Source organism: Dreissena polymorpha, chromosome 3 (genome assembly GCF_020536995.1).
Source record: "Dreissena polymorpha isolate Duluth1 chromosome 3, UMN_Dpol_1.0, whole genome shotgun sequence".
NCBI classification, from domain to species: Eukaryota; Metazoa; Mollusca; class Bivalvia; order Myida; family Dreissenidae; genus Dreissena; species Dreissena polymorpha.
Window position 1 is genome coordinate 29,586,257 of NC_068357.1, and position 13,637 is coordinate 29,599,893.

Genomic DNA, 13,637 nt, shown 5'->3' on the forward strand with positions numbered 1-13,637 from the left:
GAAATCTTTTATTCATAATGGCACATAACATGATCCCCTTAAATTTTCTAATATCCTAACACACGCGCTATAAATGCCTGTTGATTAATTGATGATCTAAATTATGCAAAACTAGAGAAGAACCGTATACGCCATGAAAAAAATATTTATTTGATTGTCCAAAGTTGCCTAATAACTTTCTTATTTTATTATTTCATTGTCGATTTTAGCGTCACTTGATTACAAATTTGTTTGTATTGAATTTAAGTCAATTTTATGACAAACTGTTAAATATCGTTTTATTTGATCGGAAAGCATGCTGGCATTTGTGTTGTATACGTTTTTGAAGGCTCTACACACACACTCAGAGCAAAAGTCAAAATTATAGACAATACATTGTGTGCATCGTTTGAATCATGATCAATTTCAACACAAACAGTTCCTTATTTCGAGCAATCAATCTCTTGAAATGTTAAATACATCTGTATATTTATATCTTCAAATTTAATGTCAATACTCATAGACCGTTTAGTGTTCATATAGATATCCTAGTGCCGTTTATATGTTTATCATTCTGTGTAATATATCATTACATATGTCACCATGAAAACCCTGTCTTTCCAAGACATACCCATACATAATTTAATTGCATACTTATCGAGAATATCCCATTATTGGTTGAAGTTTAGATAACAAACGACATGCGCCTGCATATGGATCATTATGAAGGATAATTAAAATAGGCTAATTGTGGCAAAACAAAATGCACACAATTTTTCTGTAACAGTTTACAAGCTATTTAATTTGAAAAGATATTTAAAATTTAAGAAACAAAAACCAGGTTTTCATTACAATTATATGTTATTTCTTCCTCGAAATGGAAAACAATAACGTCCCCGAAGTTTCAGTATTTTGCTGCTATGGAACAGTAATGTGATTTCTAGCTTCTTTTTTAGCGAGTATATACGATGTTTTTATTGGTTTTTTAAAAACAGGTAAAACGTTCATGAACAAAAAAAAACAAGAATACAAGTCAAAACCATGGTGCCAGAACATAAACTAAATTAGAGTTTTACAATGGAAATATTTTTGATGCACAAAAACAATTTCAAACATGTAAGTAAGAAAGACATGAACACTAATATATGAACATTTGTCATACATAAACGACTTATAAACGCAATATTTAAATTCGGCAAGAATTGCCTCCAAATATGTCGGAATCAGCGCTTGATTGATTTACTATTTAATGATAGTTAATTATTTTATTTAATATTTCTATATCATGTTCATGGTTTGGTGTAAGATTATGGGACAATTGTTGGCACACAATTGTATGTAATCATTTTTACATCTACCAGTTTTGTTGATGCCGATTTCGGTAAAGAAGAGGATCCAGATGGTTTCACATCTAAACTGAATCAAGTGTTACGTTGCCATTATTGCATTCACGATCAGCCCATGGTAGAGCTCAGAAGAGAAGATCCTGGAATCGACTGCATTAGTAGTAAACGATAAAATGATCGAGAAGGCTCGCCATAACTCATGGGAGGGAAACACCTTGAAAATGTAGCTTTAAGATCATCGTCTAAAATTATCACTCACGCTTTGCTACTTCTTTATACTCCAGCAACAACATCATAAAATGTTTATCAATTGTGCTTTTGAGCTTATAGCATCACATTCCATAGCTTAAATTGTGAAATAACCTGTCAGCAAGTCCCTTACGGAGCGAAACCTTTATGATTGTGATGCTGCCTGCAATTTATGTTTCATGATATAATGATTAAAATAGTGTGTTAGTCCTATTGTCGATTCTGTATTTCCTGTATAAAAGTATACGTTTCTTTGTTATATATGGCGCTTTAAACGTCAGTATGCACATGCAAAAACAATATGGAATTCGGTCCTGACCAGAGAGGCAAGAATTCTGATCCATTGATTCGTAAAGGATTGGTTTGTTTAGGAAATGCATTTTGGATTAGCTTAACGATTCTAGGTAATACTTGAAATTAGCATAACATTAATTTATGATGTTGATTCGTTTGGAGTTTTTAGATTTTTTTGTTTTCTGGAGTTGCAGGAACGTCTTACAAAAACATGAACTGCATACAATCCAATATGAGCCTCGCTGTGGTAAATCTGGGCTCAATGTATGCGCTTCAAATGTCGTCGGAGAATAGCCACTGCAGTCCAGACATGTTAATATGGGACGATGCCTTCCGCTTTAACGGACTTTTGTATTTAAAGGAAGTTTCTTCTTAACAAAAATTTTAAACGATAAAAATCGTCCTTTACAGCCTGTTATTACCACACTTTCATTTCCGCGTATGCATAAAGCCCGGTGTCCCAGAACGCAACTCAATAATAAAGCTCTTGCTGCATTCTCACAAACCAATGGGAAGAATTTAACGCGCAATACAAAAAGCATAGTTTAATATGAATGATAGACGAGGTTACCTGGTTACTGAAAAATGGACGAGAGCTTGAAACTTAGGGGATACAAAGGCTTACATATAAGCTTAAAAAACACAGCCTTAAAAGAAGAATATTGTGAGAAACGATTGCGAGGAAAACCTAAGTTTGCCCAAGTTTTGCCATGACGCAACATTTGTCCAAATCTATAATCGCTTGATAGAGGCGGTAAGAAAGCGATTCGCTTCGGGCGTTTTCGGAAGCAAATAATAACACGCGCACCATGAACCTGAAGTTCGCAAATTATGCTTTTAATCGCATTTGAAGGACAATATTTAGTTTTAATTTCGCAACACACTTCACTGTCACGTACAATGCAAATCGTTTGTCACCAGCGTTTATCAAGTATTCCGCTAACGTTAGCATTTTGTTATATTTTAAACATTTAAACACAAATTCCGCCAAGGTAATCGATTAACCAAATGTGCAACACTCCGTTAAATGAATTCGTTAGTGTGAGAAGTGGCTTTCTCTTTTTTAGAAGAGCGTGTTCCTGTGATCATTCTTGGCAACTCTTTGAATTGTTTTTACGATGTATGCCAAGTTAATACAGCATATATGCTATTTTTTCTTTCAAATCACATGTTTTAAAGCGGCAAGTGTGTAGCGTAATAGGTATATGTATATCATACGAATTTAAGATATGTAGGACAGTATCGAATGACGAAAGTAAACATATGATAAAGTGAACAGATGTCTATCAGGGGTAAATGTAACAATATTAGACTTCACTCAACAAAGCCGTTAAGGTTGCATAAATAAGCCTTTCATAGTTGAGTTTCAACTTGTATTAAATAACAGAATTAAATTTATTGATACAATCTTATATTCACCTGTGAAAGTCACCAAACATGCATTCATGTATACATAATAACGATCGAGGTGACGACAGTCTTCATATTATAAGATAAAAATGGTTAGGAAATCAACATTGGTTGTGTAGATAAGTTTTGACTTCGAACACGAAAATGACTGGCCGCCCGCAGTTATTTCTATTATAAGACTTTAAAAAATTGTACGATCCCAAATGTTACTGAATTTATCTTATTTATTGGACCATTTAGATCACTTGTTAATAAGCAGAATAAAATCGTTATCAACATTTTATCGGACTAGTGTATGAATTGTCATCCTTCGAACTACGTGACAAGTGAAATACAGAACTATACATTATTAATAGATCTACTTTAATAAAAAAATGTAAATTGTAACATATTTAGTGAATATATTGTGTATTTCACATGTATTCTGAAAAAACTAAAATACTTGCCTGTTAAATATTTATTACATACATACTCTATTCGCTCAAGTAAATGTATATGTTCTTATTTGAATATGAAGTATATATGATGAATTTAGGCAACTAAAAAACATACGTACTCAATCATATTTGTTTGTTAAATATATTAACTTAAACTATATACTGAACATCATTTACTTCTTCAACCATATATATTGCAATCAGAAATAATTTATATAAAAACATATCTATGTATATCGTTTAAGTACAGCCAATATTTCATTTACAAGGCGGCCAATAAATAGTGTTTAGGGAATACTTGTTTTTATAGCTTTTTAAAAGGTCAAATAATTACTTTGTTATTAAAACTTAAGAAGTTGTTAAAATATAAAACAATACTTCAAACATACCTCAATAATCTTCCTGTAGTTATTTAAATTTCCAGTATTTTAAACACTGCTCTCGAGATTCCACATTTTTCCTTCCGGTTAAAACCATATGACCATCCGCATCAGGATGGCAATCATCATCTCCTGCTTGTTTCTCACTTCAAACAATATTGGAGAAACGCTCGGTTGGCAATTGCGAGCTGGTATGGTAAGAGAAATATTGGAAATTTCGCCACCGTTCCGAGTACTTTATTTGAAAGCTATAATGTATGGAAGGGAATATCCGCCAGTCCATGCATGATGTTACATGACATTCTCATTTTAACTACTGTCATACGCTTTCTGATACATGGTCTTTGCATGTTGCCTAGTTACATTTGCTATGCAAACATTTCATCTTAATGTTGCATGTTGATAAGTATATATTTACTTCATATATATCTTTACTTTGTGTGTGTTATTGGCAACTGCAGTTGAACTTTTGGAATTTGTATTAATGCTTATTCTTACGGCGTTCTTTGTTTAACTATGTGCATTTGACTATGTTGCTACTAAATTTAACAAGCTGTTAATATCTTTGTGGATCTATGTTACTTTTTAAGTCGATTGCATCTTTGATTAAGAATTAGTCTTCGGTTTTGAATACACCGCCATTATGAAAAGTTCACAATCCGAAAGGGTACCCAGTATTAAAAAACCTAATTCCAGCGCAAATTGCAGCGTAAATTACTATTGCCGGGAGATCACTCTTAACATCAAAATCAAAATCTCCGGTATCAACCGTGATACATCGACTATTTCTTGAATCCTTCGTTAAAAGCGGTGATAGAGTAAAAAACTTGCCCGTCGACATAATGCCTATTGTTTTGCTTGGATTCCCACTATCGACACCTTATTGCTGTTTTTTTGTAAACGCTTTGAGAAAAATGATGCAACGCTTTGAGAAAAATGATGGCCAGGTAAGTTCTTTTTTTTGTGATTTATTTACGCTATAACAGGAAATTAAAAGCTTAACGTGTCTCTGTTGTAACTAGCTAAAGACACAGGCAGCAGTATCATAAATTTGCCCCCCCCCGAGGACCCTACCCCCCCCCCCCCCCCCCCCCCCCTCCGAGCTTACCCCATGGGTTCCAGATTGTTAAATGTACTTCAGCGTACAGTTTATTTAGTATTGACAGACCTGACAGACAGACGGACAGGCTAAAAACAATACACCCCCGATCATTCGATCCTGGGGCATAAAAATGAGGTTCTATGCCACATGTTTAAATTTGAACAAGTGCATAAAGTGAATTATTGTCAAGTATTGTTTCTTTGTCCCTTTAACATGAATGAAAGACATTGAAGAGATGAGTAAATTATATATATATAATGAACATGAATATATATATAGACATATATATATATATATATATATATATATATATATATATATATATATATATATATATATATATATATATATATATATATATATATTCATGTTCATGCGTAAGTGTGAATACCTTTAAAAATCCATATGCCTTCTGTGTTATTGCAGTTCCGGCTGTGTCCAATGTTGCTTGCCAAGGTTCTGAACATGCATCCAGGGCGATGATGATCTTCCAAAATGTTAAACCAAGGCCCTGGTGTCGTTTAGGGGGCTCCATCAAGCAATCACTTTTAAATTTATGAGGTTTTGACATGGCAATACGGCATTGAGTGAGGATCACCTAAGTAAGCATCTAATATACCACTGCAATAATCAGAACATCCGCATCCAGCTATTCTAGTGAAAACAATAATGTTAAAATGCATCTATAGACTAGCCCTTAATCATTACACGAACGATTCCTCTACTATTAGTGCAGCTGATTTAAAATTTTCTTGTAGTTTTTTGGTTTATTTTCACTTTAATAGTATATTCTACCACATTTCAAACAAAATATAAACAATATATACCAGCTTGTTATCTTAGAGATTTTGATCACAAAAATTGTCTTAAGGAGAAATTTACTTCAGAAGCTCATGCAAAATGGGTCTTAGGACATATCAGCGAGGTGCTGCAGATATGCCTCTGCCATCCGTACACTCTGATAAGGAGTCATAATGTCCCCTTATGAGACCACGAAACATTACGTGACTTTATGGCAGACAGGTAGGCAGATGCACAGGCTGGTCTGCAGTTTTTTCAGGTCGCATCTGTTGAAGTTAGATTCTAATATCCATTCGCACGACAAGGCTCATAAACATTAAAGTTCAACATTGAAGGACCTGGGTCTTGCTCAAAACGAAGTGATGGCAGTGAAGTGACCGACACCATATGGGTCTCTTTCTCAACAGATTTACCGCATCATGACTAATCACGGGTTTGGTGGAAAAGACATCTCGTCTGCTTTTAAATTATTGCTCGATTAGAACAAGCAAAGGACATAATAAATAACATCATTATGTACTATTATTATTTCCTAAATGTATATACTAAAAATCATGGAAAAACATGAATGAACATTTATTAGAAAACTATTGTGAATGATTCAAGAAATTTGAAAAATGATTTTAAAATGATTTTTTTTATAGATTATACAAGATTTTTTACACTTGAGGTAATGATTTTGTAAAACAAAACAAAACAACAACAACCTTTTCTTAGATATAACTTACATAATTGTTGATATTTACCTGGTGGAATATGTTTTTATGACCCCGGTAGGGTGGCAAGGTAGGTGGAGCTCAAGATCATCCTTCAAGGTCAAATTTCAAATATATGGCGTCTGTCTGTCCGTCTGAAAACTTTAAAATTGGCCATAACTTTTTCAATATTGAAGATAGCAACTTGATATTTGACGCTGCACATTTTGAGTGGTGAAAGGTGAAGGTCAAGGTTAGCTTTCAAGGCCAAAGATCAAATTTTACAATATTGAAGATAGCAACTTGATAGTTGGCATGCATGTGTATCTCATAGAGCTGCATATTTTGAGTGGTGAAAGTTCAAGGTCAAATTTTGCAATATTGAAGATAACAGCTGATTTGTGGCATGCATGCGTATCTCATGGAGCTGCACATTTTGAATGGTGAAAGGTCAAAGTCAAGGTCATCCATCAAGGTCAAGGTTAAAGGTCAAACTTTTGCAATAAAGAAGATAGCAACTTAATATTTGGCATGCGTGTGTATCTCATGGAGCTGCACATTTTGAGTGATGAAAAGTCATGGTCATCCTTCAAGGTCAAGGTCAAATTTGCAATATTGAAGATAGCAACTCGATATTTGGCATGCATGCGTATCTCACGGAGCTGCACATTTTGAGTGGTAATGGTCAATGTCATCCTTCAACGTCAAGGCCAAATTTTGCAATATTGAAGATAGCAACTCCATATTTGGCATGCATGCGTATCTCATGGAGCTGCACATTTTGAGTGGTGAAAGGTCAAGGTAATCCTTCAAGGTCAAATATATGGCTTCAAAGCGACGCAGTAGGGGACATTGTGTTTCACGAACACAGCTCTTGTTTGTTATAAAAAGCTTTTGTTCAGTCAGAAATGTCTTTGATAAAATAATATTTTTATGTAATTTTCACACTGTATAAAGGGTGTTTCAGCAGATAACCAGAAATCAGACTGCATGTCACCGGTTGTTACATCAGTATGCGTTAGTGTTTATTTTGTATGTACCAATATATTTTTTGAAGGAGTCGAAGAGGTACTGTAATTTTCTATCTTGATTACTAAAAAACGTTCATTTTAAGAAAGAGCTTTATACGACAGTGCCTCTTCAAAAGTCAACATTTTGTTTCCATGATAGGTTGTGTTTTGAAATAGCATTTAAAATACTTGTTCCTTTTAAAAGATGCAAATGGGAATGTTGTTTATGGTAGTTGTTGTTGAAATCAATATGAATTGCTATGAATAGAATAGTGAAAACTGTATGTGCTTCTTTAGTATGTATTGTTTATAATAAATTCCAGTTTAATTTATCATATAGTGTGAATAGCCTTTTAAAGTTTACAAGAAATGCCAATTGTGTTGTTGTTTTGGAAAGATGATTGCATCTTGTTGTAAATTATGAATAAATCTTTTTTATTTGAACAATTATGAGATTTTCAATAAATTACAAACCACTGTTACTGCTCTTCATGGGATATATTTTTAATAGTGCATTGCATTAACATTTGAGTCTGGCTCTGGGAAAATTGGACTCAATGCATGTGCTCAAAATGTTTTCTCAGATTAGCCTGTACCGTCAGCACAGGCTTATCAGGGACAACACTTTCCGCCAGAAACTTTTTTTATCGAACAATTCAATTTAGGTTAAATGTCATTGCTGATTTGCCCTGATTAACACATGACACACATGCATTAAGACCCATTTTCCCAGACCTTGGCTCAATTATGTTGTTGCGGTGTGTCTTGTAATGACTGTGGATGAAGCCATCCATGATGAAATAGCGTGTCAAAATAATCTAAATACTGAATAACCTTTTTTTAAATTTTATTAGGAAATATATGTATGCCATGGCATACTGGTTAAATAAATTTAAGGATGAAACACACATTAAATAAACATCATCTGAAAACAAAATGATCACCCTTGTCCTGTTGCTAGTGTATCCCACACATACTGCTTATGACTAGACATATGCAACTTTAACATGAGCATACAATTGTTTTCAAAACAATCTATACACTGGTGCAATATAAGTTAAAAAACCTACATATACATGTGAGATTGCACTACTGTCTGGTTATATGTATATGCCTGGATGAACAATAAATAAACTGATTTATATTTGTTAATTACATATACTTCATCATGGTTTTATAATTTGTGTAAAATAAATGCATAAAATCACAAAGAAATTAATACCCATCATTTTGTTTGCCAAACTTTTTTTACACATGTTAACTTCTTTCATGTAAAAGAAGTAATATATATGGAAAACATTTTTGGTAGCAAATTATATTGTTGCTAGTGTTCACCTTTTACTTATAAAAGACACAGAATAAGTGTGGAAAAGCACATAACCTCATTAAATGCTAGAATTCAGGGCCCTGTCTTAACAAAGATCTTATGTCACTTTTTGGTTATACCTGAATATTCAGCCTACAATGAATAGGCATTTAGAATCTGTATGATCCTAAAATAAAGGGCATGTAAATATTGAAAGGAAATAAATACAATTGACCCTTGCTCTGGGAAAATGGGGTTTAATACATGTTCCTTAGGTGTTGTCGCAGATTAACTTGTACGGTCCGCACAGGCTAATCAGGGAAGACACTTTCTGGTTTTATGAGATTTTTCGTTCAAAGGAAGTATTTTGAAAATGAAAATCCAGTCTAGGCCGAAAGTGTTGTCCCAGATAAGCATGTGTGGACCACATAAGCTAATCTGGGACGACATTTCACACACATGCATAAAGCCTATTTCTCCAGAACGCGGCTCAATTTGATTGAATACATGTACCAGGTCTACTTAACCTAGGCTGTTCACTGCAAACAAATTCAAACTAATGTCTAAATGTCAGCACAACAAAATAGAAAGGCAAGACATTTTTACTAAAAAACTACACCATTGAAATCTAGCAAGAACATATCTGCTTACCAATCTAAATGATGTGTGAAAATGATGCTTGTAAAATCATTGCAAGATAAGTAAAATAATGTGAAATAAATCAATTTCTCTAATAGTATGTTGAGCTTAAGCATGCCAAATGATCAAATGGCAAACAACATATTGCTGCATGATTAAATATACAGTTCAATATGTTCCAGCAGAATATTTCTTATTAAGATTGGCCTTATTGTTTTCTAAATCTAAATAAAATACCACTTTAGATATTGGATACCGAGTAGCCAAAATTCTTAGCAATAAAACACATCACACACTATTATCATAATCAGAACATTTAGACTGGTCCCTGAAGCTTTTTCTTAAGCTGCTTGTAGCTCCAGTTAATCTGATTCACCTTTGTGCTGGTGTCTCTCCCCGGTAACGTCTAGCTCCTTCAACAGGTGGTCATTAGTTGTAACCAGGAACCTGCATTTACAGTAGGGAAGTGCATGCAACACATTTGTCTTGTTAAGGTTGAAATCATTTAATATTTAGCTTGATTTATGCAAGAGCTTAGGCCTTATTAAGAAACGTTAAGTATATGCAATTGTATAACTGATAACTTAGTATAGTTATTTACCTGGGATTTTACTGGAAAAAACATTTTAATTTTATAACTGATACCACCAGAGTTACCGGTATAACATGTGCAGTTTGAACCTGACTTAACTTGATACACATGTTAATTTGTATACAGTACTTATAAGGGCCGTGTTGTGGAATCTGATTTTCTGTATTGCAGCGATGTCTTTGCCTAATTGGTTAAAGGACGGGTACACATGGGAATTATTTGTTTTAATTCAAAAGTGTTTGAAATATCCTAAATTATGGAACTCATTCCATAATCCTTTTTAGAGTTAGCTGCTAAAAGCATTTTTCCTAATCATTTATTATGTAGGGAGTTTGAAGAACAAATTGAAAGTACAGGAAGGTCTTGTAAACAATAATTAGGAAGTATCCAATAATAAATGACTTCTTTAAGTTTGCACAGTGAAATAGGATGTATATGCATGAATATTATGAAACAATAGAAATCTTTACATTAAAAAAGAATTAGTGTGGTAAAGACTGTAGTTCCAAAATATCTAGCACAGGCCTCTTTAGTGATGCCTACCTGATTACACCTCGGTGTAATGGTCCAGTGCTGACACTGCCACAGTTCCTGTCTTTGCATGTCCATGCCTCCTTCTTTTACTGTCAGGTGCAAAAATTGCCTTTGCAGCAATAGTGCTACTGAAAGAGGTTACTGGTGCAGGTGCTGGTATTGTCTACTCCTGTCACATGTGTTGACATTCAACAAATCTGCTGCCTGCCTTAAAAGAGCAGCTGCTCTTTGCTGTTGGCTCATCTCTGCAAATGTATTCATGTACATTATTTTTTATTTATAAAAACAAGTCACCATTATGTAGTATAATCATAGATTCGAGAGATAATAACTGTTACGTAGTCAGATATTACACTTGCTGATGTAAGTTTCTATACATTTCTTACAGAAATATGATCTTATCTGCTTTGATCATCTAAGTACCATCTTTATGGGAAATCTTCAACCCCCCAGTATCCTACATGTACTAACATCTTGATGTGTTTATTTGTATGGTGTTTTTGCCCGTGTATTTAGCTTACATTAAGGCAAAGATTCACTTAATTATGCTTCCTGGGTTTCACCAGTACTAGGCTAGGGCTCTGCAGTCTGGCCAGAGAAAACTCCCATGAAAAAAATCAGCACGGCACGTGAGGATCGAACCCAGGACCCCTGAGTTACAAACCGTAAACATTAACTGGGTCACTGAGCTACACATTATAGATGCAAAGAAAAATAAGATTGATCTACCATTTAAGTCTATACAAGAAAAATCTTCATTAAAAGTGTCTGTTTGAAGACACCTATTAGGTAACTTTTCAACACATACTGTGATCAACTCAAACCCATTTTGGTCAACTTATACCTGTTTTTGGTCAACTGGTACCTATCCAAAGTCATCTCGTACCCAATATACAGAAACAGGTGTAAGATTGTCAACATATATTGATAATAGTATAAAACAGTATCCGAAATATAAACATTTGAAATGAAAAAGAGAAACCATTTAATTCCAGAAAACATAATTATTTTTGTTCGTAAATGAGGTAACTGTGCATACTTATTTTCTCACATTGCTTTCATTTTAACTAGCTCTTTGTATGAATTTCCATGCCGTATTGGGGATAAACTAGTAAAAAACAATTAAAAAGAATCATTTGAATAAGATACAATTTTACCAACCTAGGTATCAACCGATGTGATTAGATAATTGACAGTGTTACGAAGATATGCGATGGTAACATAATGAAACTAATAGTTAAATTCAAACAAGCCAACAGTTAGACGTTTTGATCATCGTAAACCACTTTCGTTACAACAATACTATGGGACGTTTAACGTGTTTACAAATCACAAGCAGCAGAATCATAAATTTGCTCCCCCTACCCACCCCCCTCCCCCCCTCGTATAGGTTTTATATATACACCTATGTATATATAAAACCTATACGAGGGTTATTTTTTCAAACTGTGTATTTTTGTCAATATTCGTTGTTGAAAAGTCAAACCATACACAATAGGTGTACATTTAACAATCTGGAACCCATGGGGTAAGCTCGGAGGGGAGGGGGGGGGGGGGGGTAGGGTCCCCAGGGGGGGGGGGGGAAATTTATGATTTTGCTGCCTGTGTTACAAATGAAAACAAGATTACGTCCATTAACTTCAAATAGACCTTAATCACAAACCAAATGACAACTCAACGTTCGAAATGGGGATTACAATCGTATGCAATTTACCTAATAAACAAGTACACTAAAAAAGTAACCTTTACCTGAATAAGAACAGTGGAAAATACGTTCGAAATGACGCAGTAGAGTAATTTATCTGGTAGATATATAATACAAAACCGTTCTAAATATTAACCTTTTACGAAAACTACCGTAAATGACCGACAACTCTGGTTCTCCGTCGTGTATGAATTCAGTCAATCGGGACTCCTCGGACAATTCCGCCATAAAGGCGATCGTGTATTTGCAATCTGAACGCATCGGACAGTGGGCTACACCACACCGTCTCTCTGATGTACGAAGGCGGCCGTCATATTGGATTTGGAACTACTTTTAAAAACAAGATGGCGGCCCCACGGTTTCAAACCTGACGTAAAGAAGAAACATTAAAACGTGTTGTTTGTAGCTCGTCTGTTTCAAGATTACATTCTTTAAATAATATTAAATGTAAATCTGTGAATTCCCACAATATAATTACACTTGTTTAAATGGAAAGTTTCCAGTATTGACATTGAGTACTTCATGTAAGCAATATAAATTGCCGCAATAACGCCAATAGAGTCTTTTGATGATTTCTGCTTTGGCAGACTATTGGCTCAGATTTATTCTGAACGCGAATAATTTCAGCTATCCTATAAATATGAGGTCGATACATGTATACATCGGTAGATTACGTCTAATTATTTGGACTATGGCATTAAGTTAATTTTAAATTTTCACGTTTTGGTAAATTGAGAAAATTTAAAAACAATGTTTCAGATTCGCATATTTTGGTTTTAGTTATGATATTTGCAAGGAAACAGTAATACTGAACATTTACCATGCTCTAAAATAGCCATTATATGCATCTTTTGACGATTTAAAAGCCTGAAAATTATAAAGCGTTGCAACGCAAAGCGATTGAATAATTTGGAGAAACCTGTTGTTGTCCTTATATTTTGTGAAGCTATGAAGATTGCTTATATATAGTATAAAATACACCCTTCATTCAATAAGCACGGATGTTTGAGTAGTCTAAATGGTAGACCTTAAATCCAGGACTCTAGGGGTCAGTGGTTCTAGCCCTGATGAGGGCTACTTTTTTTCCTTATTTTGATTCTATTCTTGATTTTTAATTGGCACCTTTAAATTGACTGTTTTCGTTATAATTTGTGACAC

General features: G+C 34.1%; 1 long non-coding RNA gene across 1 annotated transcript; it reads right to left on the reverse strand.

The window, feature by feature from the left end:
• Positions 1–8,581: 8,581 nt before the first annotated feature.
• Positions 8,582–12,596, reverse strand: LOC127873141 (uncharacterized). The gene is made up of 3 exons (XR_008045995.1): positions 12,524–12,596; positions 10,784–11,019; positions 8,582–10,095 (listed from the first exon to the last, which is right to left on the reverse strand). It is a non-coding gene; the product is annotated as an uncharacterized LOC127873141 (long non-coding RNA).
• Between the last annotated feature and the right edge of the window lie 1,041 nt (positions 12,597–13,637).